The sequence below is a fragment of the Dipodomys merriami genome, unplaced genomic scaffold, assembly GCF_024711535.1.
Source record: "Dipodomys merriami isolate MVZ:Mamm:240054 unplaced genomic scaffold, mDipMer1.0.p SCAF_96, whole genome shotgun sequence".
NCBI classification, from domain to species: Eukaryota; Metazoa; Chordata; class Mammalia; order Rodentia; family Heteromyidae; genus Dipodomys; species Dipodomys merriami.
In genome coordinates, this window is record NW_027206579.1 from 2,929,711 (window position 1) to 2,939,073 (window position 9,363).

Sequence of the window (9,363 nt, forward strand, 5' to 3'; positions counted from 1 at the left end):
AGCCTAAGCCTAAGCCTAACCCTAACCCTAAAACTCACCCTCACCTTAAAACTAATAATAACCCTAACCCTAAACCTAACCCTAAACCTCAACCTAACCCTCACCCTAACCTTAAGCCTAACACCAACCCTAACATTAACCCTGCAAGTAACCCTAAATCTAACCCTAAACCTCACCGTCATCCTAAACCTAATCCTACCCTAACCTTAAACCACACCCTAAACCTAACCGTATCCCTTACCCTCACCCTCACCCTCACCTTCACCATAACTCTAATCCTAACCCTAACTATAATACTAATCCTAAATTTAAACGTAACCCTAACCCTAATCCTACAATTCACCCTCACTCTATTCCTAATCCTAACCCTAACCCTCAACCTAACCCTAACCCTCGAATTCACTGAATCCCTAAGCCTCATCCTAACCCTCACCCTAACCCTAACCCTAATTATAAACCTAACCCTAACACTAACCCTAACACTCATCCTCACCCTAGCCCTCACCCCAACCCTAATCCTAATCCTAACCCTCACCCTCACACTCACCTGCACATTCACCCTCACCATAACTCTAAATTTAACCCTAATGCTAACCCTAAACCTAACCCTAATCCTAACACTAACCATAACCCTCAAACTAACCCTCCCCTTAAACCTATATCTAACCCTAAACCTCACCCTCACACTCACCCTTACCCTAACCCTAACCCTAATCCCCACCCTAAACGTAACCCTAACCCTCACCCTCAACCTCAAGGGAATTCTAACCCTAAAATTAACAATAACACTAACCTTATCCCTAATCCTCACCCCCACCCTCCTCCTCAGCCTAACCCTAAGTCTAAGCCTAACCCTCACCCTAACCTTCACACTCACCCTAATCCTAAACCTAATCCCAAACCTAAGCCTATCCCTAAATCTCACCCTAAATCTAACCCTAACACTAACCCTAACCCTCACGCTCATCCTCAACCTCACAGTAACTATAACCCTAACCCTAACAATAAGACTAACACTCTACCATGATCATAACCATAACCATAACCCTCACCGTTAGCCTCACCCATACCACAAACTTAACACTAAATATAACACTAACAATAACCCTAACCCTAACCCTAACCCTAATCCTCACCCCCACCATCACCCTCAGCCTTACCCTATCACTAACCCGAAACCTAACCCTTACCCTCACTGTAACCCTAACCCTAAAACTAACCCTAACCCTAACCCTAAACCAAACCCTAAACCTAACACTAAACCTAACCCTAATCCTCACCCTCACACTCACTCTAACCCAATCCCTAACCCTAACCCTCACCTAACCCTAAGACTAACCCTAACCCTAACCCTAACACTCACTCTCACTCACCCTAACCCAAATCCTAAACCTTACCCTATCCTTAACCCTAAACCTCACCCTAACCCTCACCCTAGCCCTCACCCTAAACCTAATCCTAACCCTCACCCTTATCTTAACCCTCACCCTCAGCCTAAACCTCACCTTTACCCTTACCATCATCCTCATCCTAACCCTCACCCTAAACCTAAACCTCATCCTAACACTTACCCTAACAATAAACCTAACCATCACCCTAAACCTAACACTCACCCTCAACCTCATGCTCAACCTAACCCTAAGCTTAAGCTTAAACCTTATCCTAACCCTCACCCTCACCCTAGCCCTCACCCTAACCCTAATCCGAAATGTAACCCTCACCCTAACCCTAACCATAACCATAGCCCTAACCCTAATCCTCAGCCCTACACTCACCCTCAGTCTAACCCTAAGCCTAAGCCTAACCCTAACCCTAACCCTCACACTCACCCTCACCCTAACCTTAACCCTAACACTAACCCTAACCCTAAACCTCAACCTAACCCTCCCCCTAAACCTAAATCTAACCCTAAAACTAGCCCACAACTTAACCCAAATACTAACCCTAACCCTAAGCCTAAACCTCACCCAAACACTAACCCTAACTCTCAACCTCACCATAGCCCACACCCTAATCCTAATCCTAACCCTAATCCTCATCCTAACCCTCACCCTAACCCTAACCTTAACCCTCAGGCTGACCGTAACCCTAATCCTTCCCCTCACCCTAAGCCTTAACTTATCCCGAACCATAACACTAACCCTAACCCTAACGCTAAACCTCACCCTAACCCTAACCCTAAACCTCACCCTCACCCTGGCCCTCACCCTAATCTTAATCCTAACCCTAACCATCATCCTAACACTCACCCTAACACTAACCCTAACCCTCACCCTCACCCTCAGCCTATCTCTAAACCTAACCCTAACCACAATACTAATTCTAAACCTAAACCTAACCCTAACACTAACCCTAATCCTACCACTCACCGTCATTCTAATCCTAATCCTAAACGTAACCCTCAAACTTACCCTAACCCTCAACCTCACTGTAACCCTAACCATCATTCTGACCCTCACCCTAACCCTAACCCTAATTCTAAACCTTACCCTAACACTAACCCTAACCATCACTCTCACCCTAACCATAATCATAACCCTAACTCTCACCATAACCCTAACCCTAACCATAACCCTAACCCTAATCATCACACCCACCCTCAACCTCAGCCTAACTCTAAGCCTAAGCCTAACCCTAACCCTAACCCTCACACTCACCCTCAACTTAAATCTAATCCTAACCCTAACCCTAACCCTAACCCTAAACCTCAACCTAACACTCATCTTAACCTTAAACCTAACTCTAACCGTAACATTAACCCTCCAACTAACCCTAAATCTAACCCTAAACCTCACCGTCGTCCTAACCCTAATCCTAGCCATAACCCTAAACCTAAATGTATCCCTCACCCTCACCCTCACCCTCACCCTCCCAATAACTCTAACCCTAACCCTAACCATAATACTAATACTAAACCTAAACGTAACCCTAACCCTAACCCTAATCCTATAACTCACCCTCATTCTAATCCTAATCCTAACCCTAAACCTCAACCTAACCCTAACCCTCAACGTCACTGTAACCCTAACCCTCATCCTAACCCTCACCCTAAACCTCACCCTAATTCAAAACCTTACCTTAACACTAACCCTAACCTTCACCCTCACCCTAGCCCTCACCCTAACCCTAATCCTAACCCTACCACTCACCCTAACCCTAAAATCACCCTCACCTTTACCCTCAGCCTAACCCTAAGACTAAGCCTAACCCTAACCCTAACCCTCACACTCAACCTAACCCTTACACTAATCCTAATCCTAACCCTCAGCCTAAACCTCACCCTCACCCTAACCCTAACCCTAACACTAACCCTAACCCTAAACCTCACCCTAACCCTCCCCTTAACCCTAACTCTAACCCCAAACCTCACCCTCACCTAACCCTAAACCTAACCCTAACCCTAACCCTAACCCTAAACCTCTCCCTAACCCTAACCCTCACCCTCAACCTCAACCTCACCATAACTGTAACCCTAACCCTAACAATAAGAATAATCTTAACCCTAACCATAACCAAAACCCTCACTGTCAGCCTCACCCTCATCACAAACTTAACACTAACCATAACAGTAACAATAATCCTAACCCTAACCCTAACCATAATCCTCACCCCCACAAGCACCCTCAGCCTAACCCTAACACTAATCTTAATCCTAGCCCTAACCCTTACCTTAACACTAACACTAACACTAACCCTAAACCAAACCCTAAACTTAAACCTAAACCTAACCCTTATCCTCAGCCTCAACCTCACATTAAACCTAACCCTAACCCTATCCTTAACCCTAACCCACACCTTAACCCTCACCTAACCCTAACCTCACCCTCACCTTCACCCTCAGCCTAACCCAAAGACTAAACATAATCCTCACACTAAACATAATCCTCACCCTAACCCTAATACTAAACTTCACCCTCCCCCAAACACTCACCCTCAGCCTAAATCTAACCTTCATCCTATCCCTAATACTAATCCTCACACTAACCTGAACCCTAACCCTCATCCTTACCCTAACCCTGACACTAACCCTAACTCTCACCCTCACCGTAAAGCTAACCCTAAACCTAACCCTTACCCTAACCGTAATGCTAACCCTAACCCTCACACTCACCCTAAACCTCACCCTAACCCTTACCCTCACCGTAAACCTAACCCAACCCTCACCCTCACCCTCACCCTATCTGTCACCCTAACCCTAACCGTAACCCTCACCCTAACCCTCACCCTCGCCCTCATCTTGACCCTAACCTTCACCCTCACCCTCACCCTTAAGCTAACCCTAAACCTAACCCTCACCTTAACCCTCACTCTAACTGTAATGCTAACCCTAACCCTAACCCTCACACTCAGCCTAAACCTCACCCTAACCCTTACCCTCACCGTAAACCTAACTCCAACCCTAACCCTCACCCTCACCCTATCCGTCACCCTAACCTTAAGGCTAATCCTCACCATAACCCTCACCTTAACCCTAACCGTAATCCTTACCCTCACCCTAACCCTAATCCTATCCTTAACCCTGACCCTCACACTAACCCTAACCCTCACCCTCACTCTAACCCTCACCATCACCCTAACCTTTACCCTCACCCTAACCCTATTCTTTTCCGTAAACCTAACCCTAGCCCTAAACTTCACACTAAACATAGCCCTCACCCTAACCATAACCCTACCCTCAAATTAACCCTCACCCTAACCCTAACAGTATCCCGCATCTTAACCCTAACACTTACCCTCACACTAACCCTAAACCTATCCCTAACCCTCTCCCTCAACTTAACCCTCACCCTCACCCTAAACTTTACCCTAACTCTAAACCTCAGAGTAATCCTAGCCCTCACCCTAAACCTAACCCTAAACCTCAACTTAACCCTCACCCTAACCCTAACCCTAACCCTAAACCTAACCCTCTCAATCAACCTAGCCCTCAACCTAAATCTAATCCTAACTCTAACCTTCACACTAACCCTTACCCTCACCCTTACCGTAACCCTCATCCTCACAATAACCCTCACAATAACCCTCACCCGAACCCTAACCCTAACGCTCACACTAACCCTCACCCTCACTCTAACACTAACCCTCACCCTAAACCTAAACCTAAGCCTAACTCTAACCCTCACCCTAATCCTCACGCTCACCCTAACCCTCACCCTCATCCTAAAACTTAATCTCAGCCTCAACCTAACCCTTACACTAATCCTAACCCTCACCCTAACCCTCACCCTCAGCCTAACTCTAACTCTAATCCGAACCCTCACCTTCAGCCTCACGCTAACCCTAACCCTAAACCTCACCCTCATACTGACCCTCACCCTAATCTTCACCCTCGCACTCAACCTCACCGTAACCCTAACCATAACCCTAAACCTCACCCTAACCCTTACCCTAAACTTCACCCTCAAACTCACCCTAACCCTAACCTTAAACGTAACCCTCACCCTAACCCTAATGCTAGCCCTAACCCTCATACTCACCCTAAACCTCACCCTAACCCTTACCCTCACCGTAAACCTAACCCTAACCCTAACCCTAACCCTAACCTTCAACCTAACCCTCAACCTAACCCTAACACTATGCCTAACCCTCACCCTCATCCTAAACCTCACATTCACCCTAACCCTAACCGTTACCCTCTCTAAAACCCTAACCCTATCCCAAACCCTAACCCTTACAAGAACGCTAACCCTCAGCCTAACCCTGACCAGAACCCGAACCCGTACCCTCACACTAACCCTAACCGTATCCCTAAATCTAACCCTCACACTACCACTTAACCTCACCCTCACATTAACCCGACCACTCACCCTAACCCTCATCCTAACCTTAAGCCTAACCCTAACACTCACTCTAACAATAACCCTAAACCTAAACCTAACCCTAACCCTCACACTCACCCTCACCCTCAGCCTAACCCTAACCCTCACCCTCATCCTAACTCTAACCCTAACCCTAATCCTAACCCTCATACTCTCCCTCACCCTCACAGTTACCCTAACCCTAACCCTCACCCTCACCCTATACCTAACCCTCACCCTAATCCTAACTCTCACCCTAACCCTATCCCTACCCCTCAAGCTAACCCTTACCCTAACCCTAAACATAACCCTCACCCTAACTCTAACCCTCACCCCCACCCTAACCCTCACCCTCACCTGAAACCTCAACCACATCCTAACCCTCATGCTCACCCTAAATAAAACCCTAACACTAACCCTCACCTTAAACCTAACCCTAACCCTAACCCTTACCCTCACCCTCACCCTCAGCCTAACCTTAACTCTAACCCTAATCCTAACCCTAAACCTCAACCTCAACCTGACCGTCACCCTAAACATTACCCTCAACCTAACCCTAACCCTAACCCTAACCCTCACACTAAACCTAACCCTCACCATTACCCTAAGCCTCACCCTCACCCTAACCCCCACACTAATCCTAAACCTAACCCTCACCCTAACCCTAACGCTCACCCTCACACTAACCCTCACCCTAACCCTTATTCTCACCCTAACCCTAACAGTAAAACTAACACTAACCCTCACACGAACCCTAACCCTCCCCCTAACCCTAACCCTTACCCTCATCTTAACCTTAACCCTCACCCTAACCGTCACACTCACCGTCACCCTACCCCTCACCCTAACCCTAACTCTAACCCTCACCTTAACCCTAACCCTCACCCCAACCCTCAACCTCAAACAAATCCTCACCCTAACCCTAACAATAAATTAACTGAACCCCTCACCCTCACCTTAACCCTCACCCTAAGCCTCATCCTCACCCTAGGCCTGAAATTAACACTAAACCTAATCATAACCCTCACCCTAACCCTAAACGTCACCCTCACCCTAGCCCTTAATTTAAGCCTAACCCTAATCCTAACCCTAACCCTCACCCTAACACTTACCCTATCCCTAATCCTAACCCTAAACCTAACCCAAACCCTCACACTAAGCCTAACCCTATCCCTCACCTTTACCCGAACCCTAACCCTAACACTAACCCACACCCTAAACCTCACCCTAACATTCACGGTAACCCTAACACTCATTCTCACCCTAACCCTCAACCTAAACCTAACCCTCACACTAAACCTAACCCTCAATTTAACCCTAACCCTACACCTCACCATTACCCTCATCCTAACCGTAGCCCTAACCCTCACCATGACCCTAAACCTAACTCTCATCCTCAACCTAGCCCTCAACCTAACCCTAATCCTAACCCTCACCCTCACCCTAACCCTCACCCTAACCGTAACCCTCACCGTCACAATAACCCTCACCCTAACCCTAACCCTAAACCTAAACCTAATCCTCACCCTAACACTCACCCTCACGATAACCCTAACCCTCATCTTAACCCTCACCCTAAACCTAACCCTAAGCCTAACCCTAACCCTCACCGTAACCCTAATCCTAAACAAAACCCTCACCCTCACCCTAACCCTCACCCTAACCCTTAACCTCAGCCTCACCCTAACCCTCACACTAACCCTAACATTCACCCTAAACCTAACCCTAAACGTCACCCTCACACTAACCCACACCCTCATCCTAACTCTCACCCTCACCTTAACCCTAACCCTATCCCTAACCCTCACCCTAACCCTAAACCTAAACCTCACCCTAACCCTAACCCTACCCTTAACCATCAACCACACCATAACCTTCACCCTAACCCTAATCCTAACCATAACCATCACATAAACATAACCCTCACAATAACGCTAACCATCACCCTCACCCTAAAGCTCACCCAAACACTAACCCTCACCCTAACCCTCACACTAACCGTATCCCTAACCCTAAGCCTAGCCCTCAACCTAAACCTCAACCTAACCCTAACCCTAACACTTACCCTCACTCTAACCCTACACCTAACCCTCACCCTCACCCTAACCCTCACCCTAACTCTTAACCTCACCCTCACCCTAAACCTCACACTTACCCTAACCCTCACCCTAAACCTCACCCTCATTCTAAACCTAAACCTCACTGTCACCCTCACCCTCAACCACAGTCTAAACCTAAACCTAACCCTAATCCTGGCCCTCACCCTAACCTTAAACATCAAACTCACCCTCAACCTCATCCTCAGCCTAACTCTAACCCTAACCCTAATCCTAGCCCTCACCCTTTCCCTCACCCTCAACGTCACCCTCACCCTCACCCTCACCCTAACTCTAACAATAACCCTAACCCTAACCCTAACCCTAACTCTAAACCTAACCCTAACCTTAACTGTAACCCTAACCCTAACCCTCACCCTAAACCTAACCCTAACCCTCACACTAAACCTAGCCCTGACCCTAACGCTAACCCTACCCCTCACCTTCACCCTAAATCTAAACCTAATCCTAAGCCTAACCCTCACCCTCACCAGAGCCCTCACCCTAACCCTAATCCTAATTTGAACCCTCAACCTAACATTAAAACTCACCCTAATCCTCACCCTCACCCTCACCCTAAACCTTACCCTAACCATAACCCTAACCCTCACCCTAACCCTCACCCAAACACTATCCGTAAGCCTAACCCTCAACCTAACCCTCACCCTAACCCTCACACTAAACCTAACCCTCACCCTCACCCTAACCCTAAACGTCACCTTCACCCTAACCCTCACCCTCAGCCTAACTCTAACCCTCACCCTATCCCTAACCCTAATCTAAACCTAACCCTCTCCCTCAGCCTAAAGCTAACCGTAAACCTAACCCCAACCCTAACCCTCACACTCACCCTATCCAGCAGCCTAACCCTAAAGCTAACCCTCACCCTAACCCTAATGGTAACCCTCAACCTAACCCTAACCTTATCCCTAACCCTCACCCTCACCCTAAACCTCACCCTCACCCTAACCCTGATCCTTAACCTCACCTTAACCCTATCCCTAACCCAAACCCTCATACTAACCCTAACCCTCACCCTCACCCTAACCCTCACCCTCACCCTAACCCTTACCCTCTCCCTAACCCTAATCCTATCCCTAAACATATCCCTAGCCCTAAACCTCACACTAAACCTTGCCCTCACCCGAACTATAACTCTACCCTCACCTTAACCATCACCCTAACCCTAACCCTATCCCTCACCCTAACCCTAACTCTTACCCTTACCCTAAAACTAACCCTATACCTAACCCTGACACTAACCTTAACCCTCAATCTAACACTAACCCTCAACCTCACCTTAACACTTAACCTCACCCTCATCCTAACCCTAACCCTAAATGTCACCCTCACCCTAACCCTCACCCTCAGCCTAACCCTAACCCTCACCCTAACCCTAAACCTAACCCTCACACTAACCCTAACCCTCACCCTCACCCTCTCCCTAACACTCATTGTAACCCTAACGC